This window comes from Aulonocara stuartgranti, assembly GCF_965226115.1.
Source record: "Aulonocara stuartgranti genome assembly, chromosome: 15".
In the NCBI taxonomy this organism is placed as follows: domain Eukaryota; kingdom Metazoa; phylum Chordata; class Actinopteri; order Cichliformes; family Cichlidae; genus Aulonocara; species Aulonocara stuartgranti.
The window spans coordinates 33,221,482-33,236,445 of record NC_138951.1 but is presented as its reverse complement, the minus strand read 5'-3'; the positions used below and the strand labels follow the sequence as shown (position 1 = coordinate 33,236,445).

General features: G+C 36.6%; 1 protein-coding gene and 1 long non-coding RNA gene across 3 annotated transcripts in view; one reads left to right on the top strand and one right to left on the bottom strand.

Moving 5' to 3' along the window:
- Positions 1-14,964, bottom strand: part of bach2b (BTB and CNC homology 1, basic leucine zipper transcription factor 2b) — a 102,484-nt gene that overhangs the window by 62,683 nt on the left and 24,837 nt on the right. The window lies entirely within an intron of this gene.
- On the top strand, positions 12,383-14,891 carry LOC309689554. The gene is made up of 2 exons (XR_014271440.1): positions 12,383-13,266; positions 13,922-14,891. It is a non-coding gene; the product is annotated as an uncharacterized lncRNA (long non-coding RNA).

The following is a 14,964-nucleotide window of genomic DNA, read 5'->3' as shown; positions in this document are numbered from 1 at the left end:
TCCTCACTTGCTTTTTGAGGAATTTTCCACACCCCTCCAGACTATACCTGTCAGAGTAACAGCCCTGAGTGACTCAGAGTCTATTCAACAGACCTCCACTGACTTCAGGTTATTTGAGGGAAGTGCTAATGTGACCTCAACAATAGCTGGAACATTCCATCTTAAATCATCAAATATTTAGAACATGCTTTGCTTGAAAATCTCAGATTTGTCAAAAAATGTTATATTACATAAGTTAAATTATTTATAAGTTTTGACACATGAAATTGTAGCTTCATATATAAAATACTTAAAAAAATGCTACTTCCACCCACTTTGAGAGCAAGTCATGATGCTACAAAAATTCAACATGAACATGACTACTCCTGGATTAAATATGATAACTTGTGCCTGATTCCTGCTTACCTACCTATAGCAGTCACTGCATTATGTTTATACTTGGCTGAGGGAATTCCTTAGTGTGTGTCTATCTATCTATCTATCTATCTATCTATCTATCTATCTATCTATCTATCTATGTATATGTATATGTATGTATATACAGAGGTGTGGACTCGAGTCACATGACTTGGACTCGAGTCAGACTCGAGTCATTAATTTTATGACTTTAGACTTGACTTGAAAAAATGTTCTAAGACTTGTGACTTGACTTGGACTTTTACACCAATGACTTGGGACTTGAATTGGACTTGAACCGGTTTACTTGAAAAGACTTGATATTTCACCCCAAATATAAAATTTAACATGCATATTATATAGAGATTGAAAATGTGACGTCATTCAGGGATAAACCGCAAAGGATTCTGGGAACTCGTGGCAAGAGGTACTAGCGCACGCAGGCTTTCAATTGAAATCAGTCACACAGCGATAAAAAGAAACACAAAAATGTCAAGAAGCTTTTGTATTATTAACTGCAATAGCCGGTCGCATGACAGCCACGGGAAGCCGACGGGTAAAGAGATCGGTTGTTATCGGATTACGTCGTTGAAGAGAAATTGTTCAAGCCATGTTTCCGAAGTGACAAACAGGCGACGGATGGCCTGGATTGCAGCCATTCAAAGATCAAATATAACGTCCCAGAACACTCCAGCTCACAGGTTAGTCTGCTCCAAGCATTTACACGAAGGTCAGTGTTTTTTAGTAGTTAATACGTCATTTTCATAACATAATTGGTGATATAGGTTACAAGGAAGTCTGGCGCTGAACAGAAATTGTCGCGCTATGCTCCTTTATTTATTGTGCATAAATAGTGAATTGTCCTGACACAATATTGCGTTTCGCTTCTGTTATTATGGTACATTGACAAAAACATATACTTTTATTCACAGGATAAAACAGGTTTTTTGTATCACTAACTGCCCAGTACGATTACAGCATACAGTATTATTGTCACTGCTACATTTCTGTGATGGGTACCAGAAATTATTTCCACTACTAATTAATTACCCTTGAGCTCAAAGGTCCTATTAATAAACGGTTAACGAATGTGTATTTATGAAGACAATTTGTGAGACTGGTAAACTTATGATAGGTACGATGGTCTTTCGTTCTACACGGTGCATTTCAAGGTCCTGTACCCATCCGGCGGTAAACTGTACCTGGGCTTGTTGCAGTGACCTGAAGTTACTAAACTTCATGAGTGTATGCACTCACTCCAAGAACCATATAATTATAAATATGCATATAAATATGCTACAATGAGATAGCTGACTTCATCTAACTAGCAAATGTTGTCCAGGCTACGTTGGTGATGCAGTTTTTTTTAATATGTATGATATTTTTGTCATGCGATTTTAAAGCCGGTCCTACAACCGCATCCAAGAATAACATGCAGCTTATCTCAGAACTGTCGGTGAAAATTATTCTTGGAGCTAGGTTTAATTGAGCTGCATTTTAAAGAGGTGCAATTTCACAATTTGTGTATATTTTCTAAGTTCACTATTTTGTCATGTGTTGAGAAAAACACAGATTTAAAAATTACATTGTCTAAGATTTACATTTAGCATATAACTGCAACATGCTTTTTTCGGGGTTTTTTTGTTGTTTTTTTAAAGACTCGAAAGGACTTGAAATTCAAAATTTCAGACTTGTGACTTTACTCGGACTTTTACACCAGTGACTTGAGACTCGACTCTGACTTGCCTGACATTACTTAAGACTTGACTTGAGACTTGAGGATAAAGACTTGAGACTTACTTGAGACTTGCAAAACAATGACTTGGTCCCACCTCTGTGTATATATATGTAGACAATACATATTCTGTTGTATTTTTAAGTTTTGCTATAATTATGTTTACGTGTGAAAACATTTACATTTTAATGCTTTAAAGTATATTTTAACTGGAATGTTAACCTGGATTATCAGACACTCCAGGACCGTGTGTCTTGAAAAGGCTGATAGATTAGGTCTTGGAAAAAAAATATGAACATTTTTAACTCATATTTTCTCAATTATAGTTGGAGTGAAATCTGAAAACTCTAGAATTTTCTTCTATTTGATAGGGCAATCCACTGATAATGTATTTTTTGCTCAGTCTAGGATGACAGTTAAAACATGTTTTATTAACTGTTGTTAGCAAGAATTCCAAGTTAAAAGGTATTCTATATGCTGTATCCCATTAAAGAATTGTCATTGGTTGTAGAGTGACTTTTCTGACTGGTTGGTTGGTATGGGCTCAAAATGTGGTCATAAATATTTTGTACTTGTAAAAAAGATTTGTATGTGTAAAAAAGATTTGTGTGTGCGTAAAAAAGATTTGTATGTGTAAAAAAGATTTGTGTTAGAAAAAAAACCCCTGCAAGTTACAAGTACGGATTTTTGACCCTATTTTTCTTCCCTTCATCTGATTGGTCAATGTCATGTCAATCACAAATGTAACAATCCAATCAGAGAGCAGATGGGTTTGGCTGTCGGAGGGGCGCTTTTTTGAACTGCAGGTCCTTGAAGGGTGATACCGTTTGAAGCTGGAGGATCGCTATATAAATATCCGATAGTAGCTAGGTCCCCTAACTTTCAGTAGCTGTTGAAAGGAAAAAGTTGTGGTATATCAGTGGTTAGAAATAACATTATTACTTTAGGATTAGTTTAACACAAAGTCAGGGCTGACCCAGGACCATTGCTGTGAGTCACAGTGCGCAGCATAAAAGTCCTTTCACATCGGACGCAGGATGTGCTGCTAATGCTAACTGCTAACTAAAAGCAAAGGATCCAGAATTTGTTATGCTGGCTGCTGGGCTCTGTGGGTTTTTGCAGCAGCTCTACCTGTACTAGATGCACCTGCTCCATGTCTTTTCTATCTCTGACTTTATGTCCTCTACAAGACTTTGTTTTTTTTGCTAGTTCTGCAAATGTTCAATAAAAACATGTATGCTAATTCATAACGAAGAAAGCTTTGTAATGAAGACTGTCATTTCCAAAACACTGCCCGCCCCCACCCCGCGGTCCGCAGCGCTGTTGAAAAGGCTGTGGAAGTCCCTGTATTAAACATGTAGACCTGTGACATAAAAATCACCAAACTCGTTTTCCTTCGTGGTGATGAAGGAAAACGCTGGGTTGGCATGTAAAAGGGCATTTATTCCTTTCAAAGACCTGCAGTTCAAAAAAAGCACCCCTCGACAGCCAAACCCATCTGTTCTCTGATTGGATTGTTACATTTGTGATTGACATGACATTGACCTATCAGATGAAGGGAAGAAAAATAGGGTCAAAAATCCGTAATTGTAACTTGCAGGGGTCTTTTTTCTAAGTCCACACACAAATCTTTTTTACACATACAAATCTTTTTTACGCACACACAAATCTTTTTTACACATACAAATCTTTTTTACGCACACACAAATCTTTTTTACACATACAAATCTTTTTTACACACACACAAATTCTTTTTACACATACAAATCTTTTTTACGCACACACAAATCTTTTTTACACATACAAATCTTTTTTTACCAGTACAAAATATTTATGACCACATTTTGAGCCCATAGGTTGGTTCAATGATTGATTGTAATCTGCAACCCACATGGGTACAGAGCCCATGTGGGTTGCAGGGGATCAAATGCTTATTTCAGTCAATGACGTGTGAATCAATTTATAACTTTTACGCAATATTTTTTCCCCTGTACTTTTGGTCAATATTTTGTCTTTGTATTTTAAAATAAAACTATCATAAAAATTACAAAATGTCCATTTCTGTTTCTGTTTCCTTGAGCAAACTCCCCTTCCCTCACTCTATAACTTTAATACATTTTACATCAGATTATTCTGAAGTCTTTCACGTCCTTTGTGTCAAGTCACAACAAACACTTTATTGCGAGGTGGTAGGGCTGGGAGGCAGGGGAGGGCCTTAAAGTTGACTCATAAAACTCACAAAGCACCAGGGTTGCCATATGACATATATCGCCTACCATTCTAACACACAGAGAAACACACATTCACACTGCTCTGAAGGAGGTGGAAGCTGTGGCAGAGGAAGATTAGTTCGTTTGGACTTTATTTCACTTCCCCATTCCCACACAAATAGCACAGTGCAGTTTGAAGACATTTCTACACCCATGCAAGACATCCCTACTGCACTGCAGGAGCAGCCAGTGCAATCAAATCTCTAGGTTTGCATGAAAGAGATAAAATTAACAAATCAATTAAACTTAGTCACTGGAAAAAAAAGCCTTCCAGGTCATTCTTGTACTGTACTTACACAAGTGTAGTCAAATTTTTGTCCATTTCCAATGCAAATCAGCTGGGTTCAACAACTTTGGGAAATAAATGTACATTTCCTAAAATAAAATTGGTTTATCGCAAATAAGGAACACACATGCAGTTCAAAAGAGAAGGTCATAACAAAAACAAATATGATAGAGCTGATTTTTATCATAATGTTGCAAATCACTTTTTGTTTCTTTTCATTTTACATGGCATTGAACAATTTACTATCATAAACGCCTAATTGGGTGTTTATGATAGTAAATTAACACTAGGTGCTAATGTTTAACGCCTAATTAGGTGTTAAACATTAAACATTAGCACTAACAAATATTTATTTGGATATGTCCAAATCGTGGTATTTACAGTATCAATACTACAGTACATAAATTGACATATTAACTCTTGAAGCCAATTTACTGTATTTGGAGACTATATCAAATATTTAATATTGTATAAATGACTTTATAAATGTACCTGAGGTGATTTCCAGCCATGTGAATGGCTTTACACCCGTTTTCTTTAGGTGACAGCTGACATGTTCCCTCAGTCATACATAGATTTAAATGCATTTGCTGTATTTAAATATAAAGTGAGCTCTATGGTTGTTCTTACAGCAAGGGGATTAGGTACATTCAGAAATATATCTTGGGGAGAATGAAGTTGCTGAAACTCTGCATTCCTCAGCCAGTTAGATTATTCTGTAAACTAACCAGATTTTATATCCTCTATTACATGTCTTGTGAAATTCCGAGGATCAGAATGCTGAAAAGAGTGCACACAAATAGCGGAACACACACACACACACGCACAAACACACGGACACACACACACACGCACAAAGAATGCTCTAGTGTCTGAAATGTTTTTTTCACCCTGTGCCTCTGAGTCACAATATGAAGGAGGAAGCCAGGAATGAGTCAGAAAATGTTCCACAATCTTAATAGTACATCTCAGAACTGCATGAATGATTGTTAGGGACTGTTTGTCTCTAGATACAATAAATAACTCCAGTGACGAGACAAAAACTTGCAATCTGTTGACTGGTCATTTTCATTCTTCACTAATGAATGTTGCATAATGCAACAAAAGACAAATACAAATTAGACATGTTGTACAGTGGGATAGAAAAATGGAGAGTTTACAACCATCTATAGTTTAATTGAGCAAATCTGCAGATACAAAGAAGATGCATTGTCTGATGCTAATCCTAAATCACTCTCTTGTGAAAAATCTGCAAAATATATATGGCCCTGTGCGCAACCGCTCTTTGAAATTCTACTCTATGCCATAAATTAATTGGCTTTGCAGATGAAAGAAATGTGCATTGTTAAGTGCTAAGTGCTGAATTGAGAGGCTTAGCAGAGCAGCCCCACTTCAAAGCTCCACCGAGTACATTCGGTATCCTCACTCCGCTGAGAGGGCGAGGCATGCTTTGAGGGGGGATGGAAGCAGGCTTTGACTCATGTCTGTCTGTCCTACTGACACGTCACTTGAGAATTCCTTTTGTGTTTGATTAGATTTCAAAATCACTTACACCTTTGCTATTTTAACTGAATTGCAGTGCAAAATTCAGAGCTAGGAGCTGTTGTTCGTCTCTATACTTAAAGATTAGCTTTACCAGATATAGATTTGTATATTCTCTAAATGTGGTAGAAACTTTGCTTTATAAACGAGTTTAAAATGTGTTTTGTTTGTTTTGTTAATTTTGTTAAAGAGCATTGTTGGGGGCAACACAAAGTAGCGCATAACTGTAGTGACATTACACTTTTAAGTATCACAGTAACGTGATTGGTAATTACATTATGGTTACAATTATGTCCTTACTTACGTCACAAAGGTAAAAGTTGTCTATAGCTAAGCTTGGCACTCGCTTTCAGTTCATGTACAAGAGGACGAAAATGGTGGTGTGGTACAGGAGCGGAGATAAGGACATGACTTTTTTGCACAAATGGACAAGAGCACAACGGTAAACTGGAAACTGCATCGATGACAGAAACAACCAGATTATACTAAACCCAAATAAACATAAAACCACTGAGGAATTTATAAACACAATGCACTGTATGAACCTATTCCCTAAAATTACTAGACCTACCAGGATTACATCACATTGTGCAACTCTCATAGACAACATTTTTACAAATGACATTGAAAATAAGACTGTAAGTGGACTCCTGATTAACAACATAAGTGACCATCTTCCAATTTTTACAATCTATGATAGGAATTACAAGATCAATAAAATGGACAGTAAAAAAGAGTACAGACGAGTAAGAACAGAAGAAAGAATGAATGCATTTAAAAAAGATTTATTGAAGGAAAACTGGGGTGAAGTATATCAGGAACAGGACGTTAATAGTGGTTATAATAAATTCCTTAGAATATTTACATTACTGTACAATACCAACTGTCCAATAAAGCAATATAGTAGGAAACAGAAATATATGGACTGTCCATGGATAACAAAAGGTCTGCAAAATGCATGTATAAAGAAAAATGCTCTATACAGAGAGTTCTTAAGAACGAGAACTAAAGATGCTGAAATCAGATACAAAAGATATAAAAATAGGTTAACTAATATACTTAGATTTAGTAAAAAGGAATACTATAAGAAGCAATTAGATATAAATAGAAATAATAATAAAAGATTATGGGAAATCCTGAACAGTGTTATAAAATGTGGGACTGGACAAAAGAACTATCCCAAGTATTTCATTTGTAATGACCATGAAGAATACAATATGGATGTTGTGGCAAATAGTCTCAATGAATTCTTTGTAACTGCTGGACCAAATTTAGCAAGAACAATCACTCATCCTGGGAAAGCACAGGAAAAACCCGATACACTGATTGACAGAAATCCATATTCTATGTTTCTCACAGCCGTTGATGAAAATGAAGTTCTTGAAATTGTCAAAAAATGTAAAAATCACAAATCTTTGGATTGTAATGATATTGATATGATAGTGGTTAAAAGAGTCATTGAGGCTATTATAAAACCATTTACATACATCTGTAATTTATCATTTCAAACTGGTCGATTTCCAGACAGAATGAAAATAGCAAAAGTTATATCTCTATACAAATCTGGAAACAAACACCATTTCACAAACTACAGGCCTGTCTCTTTACTACCTCAATTCTCAAAAGTTCTTGAAAAACTGTTTAAAAACAGACTGGAAAAATTTATAGATAAACATAAACTACTCACTGAGAGTCAGTACGGATTCAGATCAAGCAGATCAACATCATCGGCACTATTAGAGTCAATAGAATACATCACAAATTCCACAGACAAAAAGCAATATGTGGCTGGGTTATTCATAGACTTGACAAAGGCATTTGACACTATAGATCATGATATATTAATAAGAAAACTGGAACGTTATGGTGTCAGAGGGGTAGTTTTAGATTGGGTCCGGAGTTATTTAAGTGACAGAAAGCAGTTTGTGAAAATAAATGGTGGTTGCTCCTTATGTATGGACATTGCTTGTGGTGTACCCCAAGGGTCAGTTTTGGGTCCAAAATTCTTCAACTTGTACATTAACGACATCTGTAAAGTGTCCAAAGTATTAAAAATGGTTCTCTTTGCTGACGATACAAACATTTTTTGCTCTGGTGATGATCTGCAGAATTTATTGGAGGATATGACTAATGAAATAAGTAAAGTGAAGTTCTGGCTTGATAAAAACAAATTATCATTAAATTTGAATAAATCTAAACTGATGTTATTTGGAAATAGTAGTTTAAATACAAATGCAAAGATTCAAATAAATGGTGTTGATATTGAAAGAGTCAGTGAAAATAAATTTCTGGGGGTAATAATAGATGAAAAACTTAACTGGAGAGCTCACGTAAGATATATTCATTCCAAAGTATCACGAAGCATTGCAGTACTAAACAAGGCAAAACAGGTATTCGACAGAACATCACTTCATATTCTCTACTGTTCACTGGTTTCACCATACTTAAGCTATTGTGCAGAGGTCTGGGGCAATAACTATAAAACCACATTACATTCACTTTTTACTCTTCAAAAAAAAGCAATTCGAATCATCCACAATGCAGGTTATAGGGAACATACAAACTCACTATTTTTGCAGTCTGAAATATTGAAAATTGACGATATAGTGAAATTCCAAACAGCACAAATTCTATTCAAAGCAAAAAATAAAGAACTGCCAGGTAATATTCAGAGTATGTTTTTTTTGAAAGAAGGAAGTTATAATTTAAGGGGTTTTTGTAACTTCAAAACAATGAAGGTACGTACTACAAGAAAAGGCTTTTGTGTTTCTGTTCATGGAGTGAAACTATGGAACAAACTGAATATGGAATTAAAGCAATGTCCAAACATAAAACTGTTCAAAAAGAGTTATAAAAAATATGATCTTCTCGATCTATAAAGAAAAGGAAATTATTTAAATTAAGTGAATGTCTCTATTTAAAAACAAACAAACAAACAAAATATTCATGATGTGATATTATAGTATATAGTATATCAGAAATCTGTTCACTATTTTTATTACAAATTATATCAGTAAGGAAGCTGACTAAATATTCACTGATAATTTATGGCAAAGGGGTGGGATTAAATAAGTGTATACTTCTTCCCACTCCCTTTCAACATGTAAATTAATCAGAATGGTTTTTTGTATGTAATTTGTATAGTATTTTTTTTCTCTCTTATTTCTTTTCTAAATGTACTTGTATATTGTTCACATGTTGAAATAAATTACCAATCAATCAATACTGCTACCAGAATTTAGGCTCTTTGCAATCATCTGCATAGACAGCATGTTAACAGAAAGCTAGCCAAGAACCCAGAGTGATTTTAAAGCTGAGTTCATGCCAACCCCTGGCCCAGCAGCCAGAGCCTGATCTTCAACAGGTAACAAAAGCAGCGATGAGAAGTCAGACTTGTAGCCTCTGTTTCTACCGGTAGGATCACTATGGCAACTGCCTTGATGTTTAATCTTTTCTTATTGTTGTCAGTTTTGTGTTCATGCATAAAAACAAAAACAAAGCTTGTATGTGAGTCCTCATTAGGATAGGGATTTGTGTTGGCGTGTGGGACTGTAGCCTCAGGTTTATATTTTTACCTGGTAATTATGTGACAATGCGCTTCAGCTCATCTTATACTGCAAGGAGAACGTAATGTAATGTAATGCGTAATGAACTGCCAAGGAACTGTCTCTGGTGAGTAATTAAGTAATGCATTACTTTTAAGAAAGCAATGAGTATTATTTAATACGCTACTTCTTGAGTAATGATAACAACAATGTTAAAGAATATAAAACATTAAAAAGTTATAAGAATGAGAAGCAATGCTAGCAACTTGTGGCTGTAATTGAGTGAAATGCTAACGTTAACATGCTAACATGTTTGTTATTGGCAGTGTTAAAATACTAACAATAATATAAAGCTTGAAGTCTCAAGTTGTTACATGTATTTGCTTGAATGGGACCCTTGGCTTTGCATTTTAACAAGGTACACCTAGAGGAATTTTTTTCATAGTTGGTGTCTCATTTGCTGACTGGCATATTTTGCTATTATTATTCTAGCACCAATTAATTATGTTTTGTTTCCAAAGATGTAAGAACTTTGATCAAACTATTCTGTTTGCTGCCAAAACACTGGCCCCTTAGCAGAAGAGACAAATCCTAAATTATTATAATGCAGATAATTTGCAAAACAGTGTCAAACAGAGGTCTTTCACAGACACAGGGATCAACAAATTGAGCACTGATACTCAGAGTATTGGTTCAAAGTGAGTGAATTTATCTACAGTATCTATGTTGGGGACATGGCTGATGAAAACTTAGATGTCAAAGGGTTAACAGGGTATCGGCTCCACCCTTCATCTAATCCCATCCATCACCAATAACCACAATCCGTCAAATCTTCCTCTAGATATTTTACCAAAAATCCAAAGCCTGAACCTTATGATAGAGTTTCAGGGGAAAGAAGTAAATTACTCGTATGGGATGCTCAACAATGCACACTGGCAATGCAGCTGAAGGGACCTATCAATGAGTTTCTTTCTCCCCAGGGAGCTACTGTTTACTCAGCACAGGCTGGGCTGCAGAGCAGCACAATAGGTCTCTGAACCAAGTATTGATGTCATACTACTCATCTCAACATTATCCCTGCTATTGATTAGTCTGATCTCAGCCTGGAGTGCTGGGAAGCAACAAAACACACAGTTCTTTCTCTTCTTTTTTTCCATTGACATCCCACTGACTCCCACATAATCTGCAAAAAACAAAAAATGCTGTAACCCAGCCTCCCTTCTCACACCCCACATTGATCAGCACCACACTGATAGAGCTGAGATTCTAAAGTGTGCAATCACAAAGAGTAAGTAAAAGCTTTTCATCCCTCTTAGCTGAATTGGTTTTGCTGCAAAGCAATCATTAAGGAGACACAACTTGCAGCTCAGAAAGCAGTTGCTCTCAGTCTGCATCATGGATTTTAGAGTAAACCCCTTGATAACAATATTGACATGTTACTGCTTCTGTCAGATTTGATGTTGACTTGAGAAATATAAGTTTGTGCAAAACATTCTAACGGCTTGCAAATTACTCACAGAGAACAGTGAGTTGCCAGAAGATTTACAGTAAGTGGAAAATGTGATTCACCCACTGTGATGCTTCAACCCCTAAAAAAATCAGTGGAAATGTAGGCTGCGCCTACTACCAATCATTGTTTCCACACAGGAAAATGTACAGGGGTTTAACCTATTTAAAAAAAAATCAGTCTGTATCACATGCCTGACTGCAGGATATCTGTCTGTGCTGAGGAGGGATGTGGGCAGAATGATGCTTTCATCTAACTCTATGGTATTTGGTGAAAGGATGTATTGATAGACAACAAGGTTTTCTGCAAATTGTCCTTCTAGTGGCAATTTCTGGATTTTATTTTAACCAGAAAGTGGAGAACAAAATGTCATGTTTTAATAGAGGGAATGTTATTTTATGAGAGATGTTTTGTAGTGTAACATAAAGTCAAATCAAGAGCCATGTTCATTGGATTGTGGAGCTTAGATTCTAGAACCTGTGACATGGGGTAACTATTCCCCAGCTCCTCCACTCAGCTGGCTCTCTGCCTGGACTCTGTCACTCACTCAAAGACAATCTAGGGCGGTGGTGTCGAACTGCAGTCCTCGAGGGCCAGCATCCTGAAACTTTTACAACATGTGTCCCTGCTGCAACACACCTGACTGCATGCTGAGGTGGCAACCCTAACCCTACTCGAGTCAATTTAAAGAAATGCAAGTGTTTGGAAAAGTACTTGTTCATTCACTTTATAAATGTGCTGCTGTATCATGAATCAAATGGCTGAATTGCCACCTCAGCATGCGGATGATCTGATATCCTCGTGTCGGTGTTGTTCCCACATCAACATAATAAATGTTGTTCCAGGTTCAACATTGCAAGTGACCAATCACATTGTTGTGACGTCCCCCTTTTTTGCCTTTGAAAAATACCCCCTTAAAAAAATCGACTTCACTTGTGAGAAGAGAAACCGCTTCTGTGCCAATCCAGGAACTTAAATACTTTGCATTTCAGGATACTTTCCTTTAATAAACGGTAAGCATTATACATATTGTCCTTACAGAGGCGGTTTCTCTTCTCGCAAGTTAAGTAGGCGTTTGTTTTTTTTCAAGGTCGCGGATGACGTCAGGAGAAGGTGATTGGTCACTTGCAATGTTGAACCTGGAACAACATTATATATGATGACGAGGGAAAAACACAGACACGAGGATATCAGATCGTCCCTAGCATGCAGCCACGTTCTACGGAGTCTTGCTAATGACCTACTAATTGTATTCAGGTGTGTTGCAGCAGGAACTCATGGAAAAGGACTGGAGGTTTGAATACACTCATCATGGACCTTCAATGAGAATTCACAATGAGTTTCTTCATGATGTAAGAACTAACAGGAGCCATCTCTGAGCTCCAACCCCAAACTTTGCTACTGTGACGTTGGCTTGTTTGGAGAATTCCTCAAGCAGTTTTCTCTTCCAGATCAAGTTTCCATTTAAACTGCACTTTTTGAGCAATTTTAATTTTGAAACGTCAGAATGTGTTGTCTCGTCTCCTCAAATACCATATACACCTGGCTCACTATTTACATCCCCGAAGGTGGTCTGCAGTCTAGTAGGGGTGCCTGCGTAAGAACCAGTCTTTCATGATTTTATCACTCAAGAATTCGTTTTTCTGGGCACAGAATCAACATCAGACACGTCATCACAATCCTTTTTGGTTTTAGAGGAAGGGAGGGTAGGAAAGGGCTCACAGAGCAGTTCAACTGACAAACCTACTTGGGAGAAGGGGCTAGGTAAAAGAGGCCTCTGAAAGAGGGGTTGGGGTTTAAATACTGGTCTACAAGGTTTGATGGAAACAGATGTCAAACAGGAACTTGTGTGTTTAACGTCTCCTCTGCAACAAGCTTCCTGATCTGCCTCGACAGGCGCCGGCCTGCAAACTGCTGCCTCATACTTCACCTCGGACCGTCTGTGACCTACTTTCTGCTGGGATGTGGAAAGTCAAAACAAAAAAGTAAGAGAAACAAAAGGCTCACTTGCTTGCAGGACGATTTGGACTGATCATTTTAGGGTAGCGTCTTTTCTAGCTCCTCTGTGCCACAGTGTAAAATCACAGCGTTTAATAATGATTTAGGGGAAACACGTAGTACTGAGTAGCCACAAAAATCAGCACGATATCATAAGCAGAAGAAAAACCTGGTGTACAGTAATACAACATCACATCTTGGAATAAGTTATAGAAGTAAAAAGTTTTTCTGCCGTACAATATTCAGCATACTTTGTTTGTAATCCAAGCTAGTGTTAGATAATGAACTAGCTTGCTAAATTTGATATAACGCAAAATCAACTGCTCTGCTAAAGTCTCAGCAAACAGCTTGATTGAAATCTAGATATTCCCTCAGCTCATGACATTTATCTGAGAATTAGGGAGAAGGTCCTATGGGTAAACTTTGATAGCATTTGTGTGGATAGTGTATTCCATGTGTGCATATCTTTCCCATCAGCTCAGCTCCACAAGCTTTTTCTGACTGATAACAGCTGGACAAGCTTAAAGCCCATTTCTCTGGGGTGGTAAACATCTGGGCTCAGACACACCTGGGCCCGGTGAGGCCAGAGGCCAATCTACCGATCTATCTGTCTATCAAATCTGAACACTTTTTGTTTTTCAGAATTCCTCGTACTCTTCTACTTCCAGACAGACAGAAAAAGCACACTATGGAAAAAAATGAAGATGATGTTGTGAAAAATGACACAGCAGAGTTCCTAGCATGGATTGCTTCAGCAATTAACCTCCTGACATAACTCCCAGAAATATTTCTGTTTTCATGTTAGAACAACAATGTTAGCATTAATATAAAGGCTAGTAATGTCACTTTTTCCCATGACCAGACACTCAGCTAATATATTATATTTTCAAGTTGAGACGTCCAAACCAACATAATCTTCTCAAGTGGACAACATTTGTGGGAGAACTTCTAAAGCCACTTACTGTTTTAATACTAACTTCAAAAAATCCTAAACATTTGTTTTATACAGCAGGTGGAAGATTTGCTGGTCAGTTACGAGTCTCTGAGATAGTATGGGTCCCTCATTTATTGCATATGCATTATGTATTCAATCAGCATTTTTCCTTTGTTCTAATATAACTCCTAATGTTTGAGTGCCCCCAAGTTTCACACCAGCAAAGTTCACTTTACATTGCTGTTAACTTTGATTATCTTTATAGACCATCTTTACTGTGCCTTTTACATCTTATGTAAACAGTTAAAAAGAGAAATTTGTTTTGTGCCCACTATTGTACTTGTTTTGTTTTTTTTTTTAATTTAATGAATTACTAAAGTTGTGTGGGCCTGTGTATCTCTCTCTGTGTGTGTGTGTTATAGTTATGTTTTTTTATTCTGTTTTTAAACATGCTTTTTTGTTCAGCAATTTGTGACTGTATGTCTGAAAAGCACCGAAAAGTGAAAAGCGCTATATAAATAAACTTACTTAAAAGGGGATTTTATCTGTCAGTAGGAATAATAAACAGGAATTCCTGCAGAAATTTACATTTTACAAGAAGATCCTGTCTGTAATACTGTTAATTATTGTTCTCTCACTAGATCAGTGGTCAACAATAAATCATAACATCTCCTCCTATGATGTGATGCTTCTCTGTGTCTAAAGACAAGGATTACTTCATTTTATTTAAAAAAAAAAATTCATATATACA